Source organism: Acyrthosiphon pisum, chromosome A2 (genome assembly GCF_005508785.2).
Source record: "Acyrthosiphon pisum isolate AL4f chromosome A2, pea_aphid_22Mar2018_4r6ur, whole genome shotgun sequence".
NCBI lineage: Eukaryota > Metazoa > Arthropoda > Insecta > Hemiptera > Aphididae > Acyrthosiphon > Acyrthosiphon pisum.
This window is the reverse complement of record NC_042495.1, coordinates 117,011,615-117,026,877: the sequence shown is the minus strand read 5'-3', so window position 1 is coordinate 117,026,877 and position 15,263 is coordinate 117,011,615. Positions and strand designations below refer to the sequence as shown.

Here is a 15,263-nt window from a genome sequence, read left to right as displayed (position 1 = left end):
TTTGCAACTAAAACAATATTGTTGGCCGTTGAAAAAACATGTCAAATAGAATAATGTTTAGCAAAAATTTAATTTTTTTTACTGTCAATTTGTACATATGCGATGAAAAGTTTTAGGGACCTCTGGTAGTCTGGTCTATTATATGTAGGTAAATAAAACGTTATGCAATATAATGTGCGCTACTGCTTGCTAACTAAAACTTATTACTTTGACTAAAACATACATCATAGTTACATATTGTTGTTATATTATAGATAATAACATGTAAAATAAACGTTTCTTTATTTATTTTCTTATCAAACCTTTTCTTTCTTCTGGAGTATTGTAACGTCCTGCAGCATAACTTGACAAGGAACTACACCAAGAGAACCAACCAATAAAACAATAATGTCGGTAATGTCATCTATATAATATAGTATTATAATAATATATATTATATGCCATCATGTCGTACACACGTGCATTGTTCGCGGTTTATTAGATTATAGGTACATGGTAATTGTTACTGGAAGTTTGTTTTTCTATAACGTACTCCATTCCGATGTATAAAATATATATTGATATGTAAAATAAACGTTCAGTTTGTTTATGTTGTGACTTTTCACGATTCAGTTGAATAAATATATAATAATATTATATAAATACATATTATTATAATATTATGCTAATGAGGCGTATTATGTGTCATATAGATGTGTACAGTGTACATGGCATATATCAATATTTTTTTGTGTTTTAAAAAATATGTAAACAAAACGCTGCACATTTATAAATAGCAAATGTATACGTTAATATTAATAATAATAATAAAAGAACAATGCATTAACCAGTAGTGTACTAGTGTGCCATTTGAATTCATGATGATTTGTCGTTCCAGTAAAATTGAACACGAAAACAGTTTTCGATTAAAAAACAATTATTATAATTGTCAGCAGCTATGACAACACCGAATCAATTTGTTATATGCTATAATATTATGATGTACGCTGTTGTAACATTTTGTCCATATTTCTTGCGTACGGACAGTTTTTCATACCATTAATATTTTAATTTAATGATGATGGTTTGAATCGACTGATTTATAATATTATTACGCAGGCTGTCTAAAAGTGTTGATTTGAATCCCTGAAGTTTTGTTTCATTATAAAAATATTTATCTTCGTTGTGTTTGTATTTTTTTTTGCAGTACATATTATCACCTATCTATATAGGCCACTTTTTTGAGATTTTCAGAACCCCTGGTTATTAGATGATTAGAAGTAAACATAAATTATTTTCTCGCATCAGACTGAAGGATGTAAGGTTTTTTTCTTTCGCGTGCGTAATTAATAATTTTATAATATATTATTTTGATTCAGCGTGATTAATACATCATATAAACCGATTCCAATGATTAATAAATCCTGGTGCTGTTACATTTTAAGCATATATTTTTAGTTACGTTTTGAAATTACAGAATAATGCAGTAGTTCGTGACATAAATTCTACTAAATGTAAAATGATTAATGTTTCGAAGATGAATAACAATAGTCATAAAATATTGTAAAATATGATAGCCCAAACATCCCAAATATTATTTGATTTTATTTTAATATTTAATAATAATTTGTACATTCTTCGGGGTTTTTTTTTTATATAACTAAGCAGAGAGTAGAAAACGTCAATATTTGAAAAGCAATTTCTTTGAACAGTTTGTGCAATTCAGTTAAACGAATAGTAAATTACATTTTGTTTACTCACTAACGTTTTTAAAACAATTTAACTTCATTTTAAATGTTTCTATTTTAAAAACCTCTGTCAATCGTTTGTTTCGTAATAAAAACTTTTCTTTCAGACAACATCATATTGTGTTTATCTTTCCCACATATTATATTTTATATTTGTGCAAGAAATATAGGTACCTAACTGTACATTTTTTTATATTTTTTTTATAAGTATGCTTAACACATCCAATATAGTGAAACCTACTATACAGCAGATCGAGTTTTGTCTGTTGTATTAAAGAAATAACCGCCCAACAATATTTATCGTTTTCGAATTAATTTACGTTGAACAAATTCAACGGATTACCCATTTCATATTCTCCGAACATCAAACGTCGTAATTTGAACCGGAAAATAATAAATTTCAAAAAATACTAAATAATTTGATGCGGTCGATTGGTTATTTGCGTATTAATATTTTGTATACATATATTGGTCATAAGGTATATTTTGATAAAATATGGTTTGATATTATTAAAAACCAAAGTAGACAGATAATTCGATGGTTATATTTTTTTCTTATTAAAAAATCTATACGAATGTATAAAACGTACTAAATTGATTAAATTTTAACTCAAATACTTCTAAAATGAAGAAGCATGAGTTTTTTTTTTAGTTAGAATATTTAAAATAATAATTTAACTCCTATAATTTTTAAATTATTACAATTTTATTTGTTGTAAAAAATATTTCTATGCGTATCACATTTCTTGTGCACTTTATGTTCTTTTATGACGTTGATTTATCATGAAAAAATTAAACCAATTACTTTTGAGAATTATTTATTTAATAAATACTAACCTATAGTATGAACTTGGATATTTTTTAGACTTATAAAAACTTAAGTATTACATTATAAGTATTTGAACGTTGAACTGTAAAATAACTGCTATACTGAAAAACCTTAAAAACAACAACAACCGATCAAAAATTATTATATTATAATATTAATTAAGTAGGTACCTAATAAAAATGTTAATTTGTGGATTTCGTAATGACACTATGCGGATACTCGTCCTAGTAATGAAAAACTAACTCTAAGTCTAATTTCATTGGCAATTCATCAAATACATTAGGTAAATATTAAACGTATAATCACAAACACATATTGTATTGTATATAACAATATTATATATTTGAATAAATATTGGTTTTTATAAAGTATGAACAATTGTATTTATCATCTATCAATCAATACTGTTTGGACGAATATGTCACCTTATTTTAACACGAATAATGTCACCAATATGATATTTTTGTCACAATTCGATTCAGTACTTTGAACATGCACAAATGTGCGATGTCATATTTTTTTTTCGTGTGCGTCAAACGTGCATTAAAATACAACATATTCTTTCTACTCATCATGTTCACTGCCGTTTATTGCTCTATAATAAGTAAGTAAAATAATAATGTTATTTAAAATATAGAATAGTAATATAATACGATAGTTTCGAAAATTATTGCAAGTCAAATTCCATTATTTTTTTTCGTAATTTATTGATTAATATATTTTATACATTTATTACATTTTAGAAACTTAAAAGCTATATTATAATTTATTTAAGTTTGATTAAAAAAAAGACGTTTTACATTTTGTCATTATTTTAACAGTTTTGATCATATGAATCACTGTATTATATATAGCAGGCTTTAAATTCATGTTGCAGAAAAAGTTATTTTTAAATGTCTCATTAGGCAAAAAATTTAAATAACTCATACTTAACACATAATGTATAAAATTGAGTTAGTTGCAATTTGTCATATTCAAAATATAATCTTATTAAATATATATCCAGTATTAAGCTTACGTTGTTGCCTATCGACTGATATAATAACACCGAAATGGGTTAAACATTTTTTTTTTTGCATGGCTCATCAATAATCGTCCCTAATAAAAAAAAAAAAAAAACACTGATCATTTTATTATTTATTTAGATATTATAATATCAAATAAGTATTAAACACGATATAAATTGCATACTTATATTATAAATCTAGAAAATAATTGATCCAATTCGACATTTTGAATATAACATGATTTGTGTACTGACCTATACGTAATGTTTTTAAAAGATACAGTTGCAAAACATTAAGAATTAAATCGTTTATTTATTTCAAAGAAATTTGCATTTCGATAAGGTTGTTAAGGAACAAATGGCATTTGATTTAGATTTTGGTATATCTTTATTCAAAACCATTCTATCCGTGAAATATTCACGATTTAAATGACCCTGGATTAATTAAGTATTTTATATGCAGAAGGGAATTTAAGATATTATAGCTGGATCTTCTAATATTCTTCACAAAACAAAAAAAAAAAAAAAATTCGAGCACAAATTTCGTGTACGGTTTTGATAAGTACCTACTTCTGAAAGTATTTCTATAAAATATAGACAATTAATACTAAAGTGTAATTAGTAATTACTATGATGTAGACGTATACGGTTTATTTTCATACTAATACATTTTACAATAGGCCACCTATATTACACTGTATATTAAAATATATTATTGTTTTATGTAAATATTAAGTGTCGTGTATATATATATATTTATATAGCATGATATGTGATTTGCATTTGTACTAACGAGCTGCACTAATGATTGGCCCTGGCTTGGTACCGAAGTTAAAATGACTATCAGAGGGGGGTGGAACTAGAATCAAATCTCTAGCACCCTACGCGTCGGTTGTACGAAGAAGGAACAACTTTTTTTCTGACTTGAGCTCAACGTATTTATTTTTTTTCGCACTAACGACCACTAACGATTTGGACCTTGGATACGGTATATGGTGCGGTGACGTGGACCAAATATGATCTCAAACTTGTTTTCACGCATATACTTATACGATAGTATTTATAGGTCCCTCTCGGACCGATAAACTGTTAAAAATATTTTGTTTCTTTATTTTTTCCATAGATGTGCCTAGTATTAAGTGTCCACACGGAATGCATCGGGTCGCGTCATCTTGCGTGTACCGGAGCGCTGCAGCTCACATGGATACGTCAGACGATGACACTACAATGCACAAAGATCAAATAGATCTGAATAATTCGTACGAATATTAAACACGTTATCAACATAACTGCAGCGGATCCGGCGTTTGATAATATGAAATAAATGAAAAGCTTTGTTTTTATTATTATTATTATTATACGAACGTAGCAATTTCTTTTTCTTTTCGCTCTATTTTGTTGTTTCTTTTTTTTTTTTTTTACCATAATAATAATAATAACGTAAAAAGATGGTGTGCGTGTGCAATACAGCGACTGTAGGTGGCACGCATTTTTCTCATTACCTGCGCACATTACTCGACCATCAAATGGCTTAACAGATTGTTGAAAAACCCTTTTCTTTCGCTAGAAGCCTGTAATTTACACACAAACGCGGCCGTTAAAAAGTGCCCACGCCACTAAGAGCTGAGTGCTGACGATAAAAAAAAAAACTGGTGTCATGGTAAAAAATTGTTTAATATTAATCCCCTAAGACCGTTCATTAAACACTACCAGTGATTTCACGATTAAAAAAAAAAATTAAAGTACAAACCTATTTTATATAAGAGTGTAGGTGGTTATAATTGTTATGGTTGAATCGGACCATCGCAATTGGTCGGATATGATGTATGCATTTTATTCGAGTATAATTAAAGTACAATAAAAATTATCCACTAAAAAAAAGATAACACTCCTAAATTATATATGATTTATTGTATGAAAATATGAAATATCTTGTTTGAATTAAATACACACAAATAATAAAAATAATATGTAAAACATAATTTTTCAATATGGCGATAATGTGGTATATTTATTTGAAGTAAGCAATCAATATTGTTTAATTTTTTTAGTTATTTGTGGACATAAACTGACAAAATTTCACATTTACCAAAATTTTATGACAAGATTATATTATATTATATTATATTATATTGATTTATAAACAACACCTTACATTATATTCTTAGTTACACGTAGACTTTTGGCTATCTTAATTATAAACTATTTATCAACCTTGTTATCATTCTAAAAGATAACAAACACAAATTTTAACAGTTTCATTTAGTAAATTTATTAAGATTAAAAAAATTATCAAGTTAACATATTCCTAAGAATAATAAATAAATAAATAATCAATTTGAAATAGTCTGTGGCAATATTTCATTGAGCATAAAAATACTAAAAGTTACCGTACGTATTTTTTTTAATACTTCATAACTCATGAACACAAAAAAATGTTTATGTAGTTATAGTATTATATACTACATGGTTGAATAACACTTGAAAAATGATAATACTCTTTAAATGTTTATAATTTTCAAAAACACTGTCTAGAACGTTATATATATATATATATCAGATGAAAAACGTAAGCCTGTGTCAAACATAATTAAATAATATGAATACCATAAAACTAAACCATCAGAGTGTTTCCCAAGTCGTCGGTGAACTCCTCTTCTTAGTGTCGATAGGACATTATAATATACCTAATATCATAATATTATTATATTATGTTACACTGGTCGTCGCTTCTGTAGATGATACTAACCATTGCCATTCACCAGTTTCTCAGCCACCGGCCACTTCATGTGACGTTTCTACAAAAACGATAAAGTATAGTAGCTTTGAAATGTACCTATGCTTTTTTCAATGAAGTCACCGTCTGAAATGGTGTCGCCACAAGGAAGTTATCGCTAAGACGTGCGAACTTATGCGAAAACTGTGTGGACTAATCAAAATTACAATCATCAAATATCTCCAACACAACAATATAATATTATAATATTATTTTATTGATGGGATATTATTTGACACGATCCATTCGACTGTTGTAAATTTTTATATTTAAATTCCGGTTTAGTAATAAATGTATTATGTTCCCAAATTTGAATACGAATCAGAACTAGTTTTATACTTTTTTGGATGACGTCGTATACCCAACCATATTATTACAATCAATAAGTGTACAAAAGTTGCTACCTACTGAATTTATGATAAATTAATTGCCGAGTATGCGAATACGTAATGGTTGAAAAGGCTCAAAATAAATAGAGGAGCGGGGATTGTTAAAAAATCGATGAATATCATAAAACATTTTAAAAACAAAATAATTGTTAAAACAAAAATTGACATCCATTGTACATTATAATAATATTATATTAACAATATAAATTTGAAATTAAGTTGAAGAATGTTAATTAACAAAAGAAAAAGCAGTTACTTAGGTAGGTACATAATTGTTATTGCAAAAATGTTTCTAAAATGAACAAAAAAAAAAAACTGATTTAATCAATTGTTAACAATATTCAGAGGTAGTTTAAATAAAAATACATAAATTATGATAATACAAATACAGTTTAAACTCCTAATATATTATTATGATATATTAAAAAGGTAATATAATGATAAAACATAATGATAGGTATAGTGACTTTCTACCGCAAAATATTTAAAAAAAATATCAGAAACACAACAAATTATTAAATTATTAATAACAGGTAAAGTTACAAAATACCATCAACTCGAAAATGTATACAGTTAGATTGTAATTAAGAAAATAATCATTATGTATCATAGTAAAATAATCTATTTCACAAGAGTCAACATAAAATAGGTATTTTTCAGATTATTTTGATAAAAACTACTACAATTCACAATATACTCTTACAAAATATAATTTTATGGGGTGAAGGATGGATGTTTTTGGAAAAAATTGAAAATTAAAAAAAAATAGTTAAAAGATGTCCCATCACTCCTCTATAGATAACACTGCAAATAATATGTCATTACTATATTTTTTTTTATACTTTTGGTCACAATAATATACGATAATATAGTGCCCAAAAATGACTCCCAAATGTTTATAAGTATATGTTATTAATTTTAGTTCCATTAAAGAAGAAAGATTTAGGCGATTAACTTAATCTAAATTAACTATTTAGATTAAATTTCGATTATATACCTGTCGACTGCGGTAATGGTATAAAACAAGTAAGTATATTTATATAATTTCATGATATAGCTAAATTCCAACACACATATTTACCATAACATTTTGAATTGTTAATTAAGATAAAAATATATTAAATCTATGTTTTGGTATTTGTTTTCTTTTAATCGCATATTATACTTTCCAGCTACAGCATTAATGTGATTTTTTTTTAATGACTTAAAACATTTCCAAATCATTGGTTTAATTGTTTTCTAAAAAAACATTCATGCATTGTTTTTAATTTCTGTGAAATTATATTGTTCTAGAGTCCAAATAATAATTTCAATTTCAATACTCGATCATGCTAATATTATTTTTTACATTTTAATTTAGACTATAATTTCACCCTTTAGCCGACTTTTCTTTCTGAAGCAACTCGGTCACGCCATACACTCTTCACATTTATATATTTATATTTTTTTTTGACTGCCAATAATCGCTCATCGTTTAATTTAATTAAGTTTTTTGCAAATACATAAGCGATTATTCCAACAACACTCGTAGTCTATCCTACCAAGTCGAGCACATCAATAATAATATAACCGTTTGAGAGGTACGCAAATTGTTCAATGCCTATTTGTAATCACTGGTATAATATTATCGGTCATTCGAACGGTTATTATTATAGCCTTTAGGCGTGGCTTGCAATTCTGTGATGTAAAACGAAATATTATATGATATAATATTATAAACAGCGAAACAGTTTTGCGTTTTGATATTCGTGTACTTAATATGTATTGAACCAATGTAATATTCCTAAATATAATCATAAAATCCGTGATTTCGGTACAAGTTCTTTATACTTTGTAGGCGAATTTCTAGAGTGACAAGTTCGAACAACAAAAGCTTTGCGAGAATATCGAATTCGGTTCAGTGGCGTCGCGTCGTCAACGAAGATTATAAACGCATCATAACACACATTAGGTAACTATGAATTACTATTATACATTGAAACATTTAGGTAACAATAAATAATAATTATTATTAGGCATGTTGTGATCTGAGAATGTTCATTAACTTCATAATGTTTGTTTTATCCAATAAATATTAGAAACACTGGCTGTATGATATTGATATATTATATTATTATAATATTATGACTTTGAACTAATTGAACGTGAGTATATTATAATCGGTAAAAAAACGACGAATTAAATTGTATTATTTTACAACGATTACTGACAAATATTATTACAATAAAGTATCACACCGTCGCCTCGTAAACAATTGAATTTTTATCTTATAATGGCCAATAATTAAATGTACCCTTGGTATCGATAATAGATATTTATTTTTTTTTAAATTTTGTATAACAAAGCATACGTTTTAATTACATTATATTTTTATAATATTTTGCTATAGGTTTCGCAACGTATCGCTAACGACTTAACAAGTTTGTTAAATTTAAAATGTAAAATGTATTAATTATATATTCAGTATTATCTTAAGTATAGTTCATAAATATTAAAAACAACGGTCTCAATTTGAAATTCACTCAGTATATAAGGGTAAAATATTAAATTATTTAATAAACAAAAAAATAAAAGAGAAAAGCAAGTGCTCTTTTATGGTTAATCCTCTAAATATTTTATAGTCATTCTTTTATTATGATGATTTTTATTTTTTTGTTCATACAATATAGAAGAATGCAACGTCACGATCTTAAGACAAATAATAGTACCTACAAAACAGCGACAGCTAGGGAACTGATTTTTTATTTACGAGCGAAATGCATTGAATATAAAATATGAGCTCGAAGTTGAAATCCGGTTACATACCCGCTCGCGGTGGTAAGTTTCTAGACTCGGAGCACAGGCGGAATTATTGTTCCACTTAAACGTGGTAATTAATGAGCTCGACCCCGTCATCCAGTGCAGTATTTACAGTGACGAAAGCGTATCTCATACCTACCGACGCCATGTCTGCAGCAACTTGTGTGTACACACCGCCAACATGACATTTAAACGGCACAAATGTGAGCTGGCGAGATCTGAATATATTAAAAACGTTTAGGTTGTACGAACTCAAACTAAAACACTACCTCCCTCCCTCCCATCCACAGTGAACCATTTTATACATTCGTATGCACTCGCGGAAGTATATTATTATTACGTCATGGAAAACTTTTGAAAATCTGCGTGTTTGTTAAAATTGTCTATATACAGGGTGATTCGCCAAGCATGCTTGCCCTCTTTTTTTCCTTCTTCAATAATGTAGTAAACCATATTTGAAAATTCTTGAGATCAGAATAAGAATCAAAATTCCAACGATTAGTTGTTGAGTTATTTAACTTGTGTTCTAAGGATAAAAAGTCCAATGATCCGAGGTAATGGGTTTATAAGATATGGGGGCGATGATGATTTGAACATTTTAGTCTATAATATTAATCTGTCAACATTTAAAATTTGTTAAAATTACCAAAGTATAATAAATACTAGTTCCAATATTATGTCTATTTTATATTTTTGTAAACCCATTTTTAAAGATAATTATCCTTAGTAGGTACAAACATTTTAATAACTAAGAACCTACTCATTCAAATTTTGAATTAGGTGGGCCATCAACATTTTCAAAAAAATTATCCACTAAATAATTCACTGCAAATAATGGGGGTTTTCATTTGAAAAACAGAAGTTTGAATTGACACTCCTTAAGTAGTACTAAAAAATTCAAGAATTTGAAAAAACTGTCTTTGATTATATTAAAAAATTCCGAAATTAAAATTTAAATAAATTCAGTATTGAAGGATAAATGGGGGTGAGCATGCTTGGTGGATCAACCTGTATACATTATACATACATTACGTGTATCAGTCAGATAACTGACGCACGTAGAATAAAATAAATAATTATAATTTATCTGGCCAGAATACTTCAGTTTAAACATTCTTAAAATAATAATAATATTACAATATCAAGGTGGATATATATACCATATTATATATGGTACATATATATCCATTATCCACCCTGTACAATATGAAAGTATAATAGATAAAGTATAATTAATTATTATGATAATACAAAACAATACTAGAATATAATTTATAATTATTATAATAATATTTTGGTCAATTCACCAATGAAGTAATAACATATAACTAGGTATATGACATGTCTTTAAAATGAATTTTTTGAAACAACATTATGATCGGTATAATAATATTATAATGATATCGAATCATGATAATTTGTTTTCATAAATACATCAATGTTCATGAATTCTCAATAGACATCGTATGCTGGAGGTCGGAGTGTTCGACATAATATTATTTAATTATCACCCATCTGCTAGCGTGAATTTTGTACGCGTATAGACTTCTAGAACAAAAAAAAAAAAAAAATGTAATGTTTTTTATTTTCCTAAGCGGAGCATATTTTTCGTTCTAAATTACAATTACCTATATAAGGAAATATACAATATACATTAATATTATGTTACCTAACCTAACGCAATATACAAAAGGTAAATTCAGCAGTAAAGCGAGTCCCTGTTCTGTAGCGAAACGTCTTAAGTCGCGACTTATGGTTTTAAAATTACAACGCTCTAAGACTCTGAGAGTCGGCCAAATCGGCCTGCTTAATGCGCCGAGTGTAAATTCTCTAACACCATTGCCAAGTATTCCGGTTTAATAGACGCGCATATCGTGAACCGCGGGGTTAAAACAGATTTCCCACCACGAATAAATGCTTCAACACAACGGTAATAATAATATAATAACACATAATGTTTTGCCACTAAACATACCCACTGCAACCTTAAAGCGGTATGGAATTATGTGTGGGCGAGTATCTACCTCAATAATATAATTAGTAAGTACATAGTTTGAACGCGTAGGTCATATAGTAATAATAATAGTACTTACGACGTGTAAGAGAATCGAGGTGTACGGATTTTCGAACAAAAATCCGTTTGTATAGGTAGGTCGACATGGCGCAGTGAGTCGTTAAATTAGATACTTTAGTATACATGATATTAACCGTGTAATCGTTACAATATAGGTCCCAGATGGGTCACCTTCTGTGAAGTTTTTTTTTTTCGTATCGTTTTCACTCGATTCGAACCATGCTTAGAGCTGTATTAAAGGTCTGAAAAAAAATCAAATTAAAAAAATAAACTTTTTAGCAAACTTAAAATACGAACAATCTGCGCAGTATTTTCGAATTTTCGCTTAAGTGTGATATTTTATTATGTATATATTGTAGTTGTAACTATCATAGTTCTAGGTCAAATCATTTGATACAATTCATACAGGACATTTTTATTAAACAAATTAGAATATTATATGTTGAAATATTCAAATTATTCAAATTAAGTATGGGTACCTCTTGAATACTGCGTAGTTTATTTTAATCGATATCGAAAATTATACACATGTAATTTTTATCATGTTTTAATATTTAGGTGTTCTAAAATATTTTGTTTCACGGGAGTTTATGAAAATCTAATAACGGGTACATATTTTAAATACCTATGAAATTGATTAAACTGAATTTCCTTAGAAAGTTTATGCAATAATTCGACGCTCGGTCGGTGAAAACAATATCATTTTGTCACTGCTAAAAATAAGAAATATATTCAAATATTATAAATAATATATTTAATTCGCCAAAAATAATGATATGAAATTATTACGTGGTTGGTTTCGGTTTGAGATGGATGATTAAAACATAATGTATACTATATTTGCTAGTGAATTGAAATAACGTGATTTTTATTTATTAAATATAATATAAATGTCACTATCAAAGTGTAGTGTGATTTTATGATTATTTCTCGAATGCAAGACAAATTGTTGTGTACATTAAAGTAAAAATTAGTTTTTGATTAATTTTGATAAATTCAAGATTGTATTCCGCGTGAGTTCGTCTGTTTCATAGCGAAATATAAAACAAATTCTACTTCCAGTTGACAAAAGGCTTCAGATTCAAACGATTTTATGCTCTAATACGATTTTAACAGCAATAAAAAAAAAAAAATTATTTAATGAAGCTATCGTTACAGCTATTATATTATTATCTGTACCACACAATTTTTCTTAATGCGTTGTATGCATTCATTATGAATTATTGTAAATTATGATACATATCCAATAGAAATATACCGAGTGATCATTTCAATGTCCTATATTTGCCTAATTTAATACATTTTTGTAGTTTTAAAAATAAGTTTGTTTTCAAATATGTTCAAAGTTCTTATTATACCACATTTTTGCTCAAAATAGAATATATATTACTGTGTCTTAACCATAGAACGATTTGTTTAGGTTTTTACTTTAATTGAAAGGGAGAGAAAGTAAGAGAAGCCCATAATATTTTAAATATCATATTATTTTCTTAAAATGTAAGTATCCATTTAACTTTTCCCGCTATAAGTCCACTGACATTGAAATAAAATTTAATGATTACAAATCAGCTAAAGTGTGATAATAACAATTGATTGACTCCTCGATCATGCTAAATCCTCGTGTATTTAATAATACGCAGATAAACAAAATCTGATTTTTGGAATTTTCAAATAAACTTAAACACCATATTTTCGAATACTTAGAATTTTTAAACCATTTATAAAGTGGTGATACAAACTCCTTTTTTTTTTCAAATGAGAACCACCCTTTTTTATATTAGATTATTTAGCAAATAGTTTAAACACTAATAACCGATGTAGGTATCTAAATAAAAATTTAAACGAGTATTTTCTGGTGTATATTACATTTTTTTTACTAAGATTAATACATATGCTTATACACATACTTAACATACAATAATATATTATACCTAATGGAATATTTATTCAATTAAAAAGTTCGATTTTGACAAAACAGGAATGATATTGAGTATATAATATGTGCCTAGGTCCTAGTCTATGATACTAGCCGGACACCCGGCTATGGTAAACAATAAATTTAAATATATATACATGAATTTATTTAGATACGTTCCGACACTTATTATTACAAATTACCAAATTGTAATACATTAATGTTGTTTCCGTACTATAATTTTTAAATATAAATTTAAAAAACATGTAGTATATAATATTCTTCCTAATTAATATAATATTATAGTATTCATGAGGATAATCATAATAATAATTATTGTAAGGATAATGAAGGATCGCATAATTTAAATGGGTAGATGAAGATGGGCTGCTCAACAACTTACAAGTTATTTTGGTACGTTGGCGTAGTCGGTACACTATTAATTACAATAAGACAATGGTACAGGCGGTGTTAATTATTATATGATGCTTTTGGAAATGTTCAACTCAACACCATAATATTATAACGTACTCTTCAAATCGAATTGAATAGCATTATAGCTAAGTAATGTTCTCATTTAGACTGACATAATTATTATCTGGACCCGTCGATTATGTAGGTAACACGTAGAATATTTTGTTGTCTAATCGAAATACGTGACGTGCGTTGTTGGTACATTATTGTTTATAAATAAGAATTTAATGTTACGCTTATCAACCTTCCGATAATCATAATATTCATAACTATAAAATAATTCTCTTGTATGAATGACACGTCGTAGTTTCGTGTGTTAATAAATGTTTTAAATGTTCACACAAAATATATTATTTGTAATCATAATATAATTCCTACACTCAGGGCCGCATTTAAGGGGGGCCCTGGGTACAACTGCCCCAGGCGCCAGTATTTTTGGGGCGCCAAAATGTTGTGGCCAGAAATATGTTTACTTGTGAATTATTAAAATAAATTGTATAATTTTAATTATTTTAATAACAGTATTATATTTATAGTATATTAGTATTATGCTGTTTGACATTTTTTTAATTAATATTAATTTGCATAGTTTTATATAGTTTTATTTTATTTATTCATGAAATACCTACAACCTACCTAAATATGTTAAAAAAAAACAATTTATATGATGAAATATAAGCAAGGTTTAGGTGACATAAATTCAAATGTATCTTTGCATATATACAATATTTGTAAAAAAAGCACACATTGTAAAAAAAATATTCTTTTCTGTGCTCAAAATCTAAAAGGTTAATGAGGATCTATCTTCCATATTTTCCGTGGGTAGGCCCCTTAGAGGGAAGCAATTTTTTTCACCGGAGCTTAGGGGGCGCCAATTTTTTTTGCACCGGGGCGCAAAATGTCTAAATGCGGCACTGGGTACATGTAGCATTATTTCGACTACTTATCGTGTACACAGACACAAAAAAAATAAAAAAATAAAAAAAATAAAAAAATAAAAAAACACACATCATTGTAAAATCAATACATTCATCGTTCCACTCAGAATCTAAAATAATGAAAATAAAAGAATTTTTTAATCGATTTTTTTGCATATTTTTTATTTTATAAGTTATATATTTCTATAAAATGAGTGCATAAATACATATTTTTTAGTGCATATTTCTTAGGTTTTTAGAGCATATAAATCCGGGCCCTAATTATATACATATAGGTGACATGCACTTAATCATATTTTTTGGGATATATTTTTAGAAAGAAGGATTTGGTGTCAT

The 15,263-nt window shown here is 27.4% G+C and overlaps 2 long non-coding RNA genes across 3 annotated transcripts in view; one reads left to right on the top strand and one right to left on the bottom strand.

Moving 5' to 3' along the window:
- The first annotated feature begins 3,004 nt into the window (after positions 1–3,004).
- LOC100572124 lies at positions 3,005–4,955 on the top strand. Its single transcript, XR_510817.3, has 2 exons — positions 3,005–3,160; positions 4,686–4,955. It is a non-coding gene; the product is annotated as an uncharacterized LOC100572124 (long non-coding RNA).
- A 5,917-nt stretch (positions 4,956–10,872) lies between these two features.
- LOC107884017 overlaps positions 10,873–15,263 on the bottom strand; it is an 85,643-nt gene continuing 81,252 nt past the window's right edge. The window contains exons 1-3 of one of the 2 annotated variants that reach the window (XR_001679652.2): positions 13,919–14,394; positions 11,620–11,842; positions 10,873–11,074 (exon numbers count right to left, since the gene is read on the bottom strand). This is a non-coding gene — a long non-coding RNA (uncharacterized LOC107884017). Of the gene's footprint in view, positions 11,075–11,619; positions 11,843–13,918; positions 14,395–15,263 lie in introns of those variants that run through there. The other variant, XR_003839487.1, reaches the window with a different exon arrangement.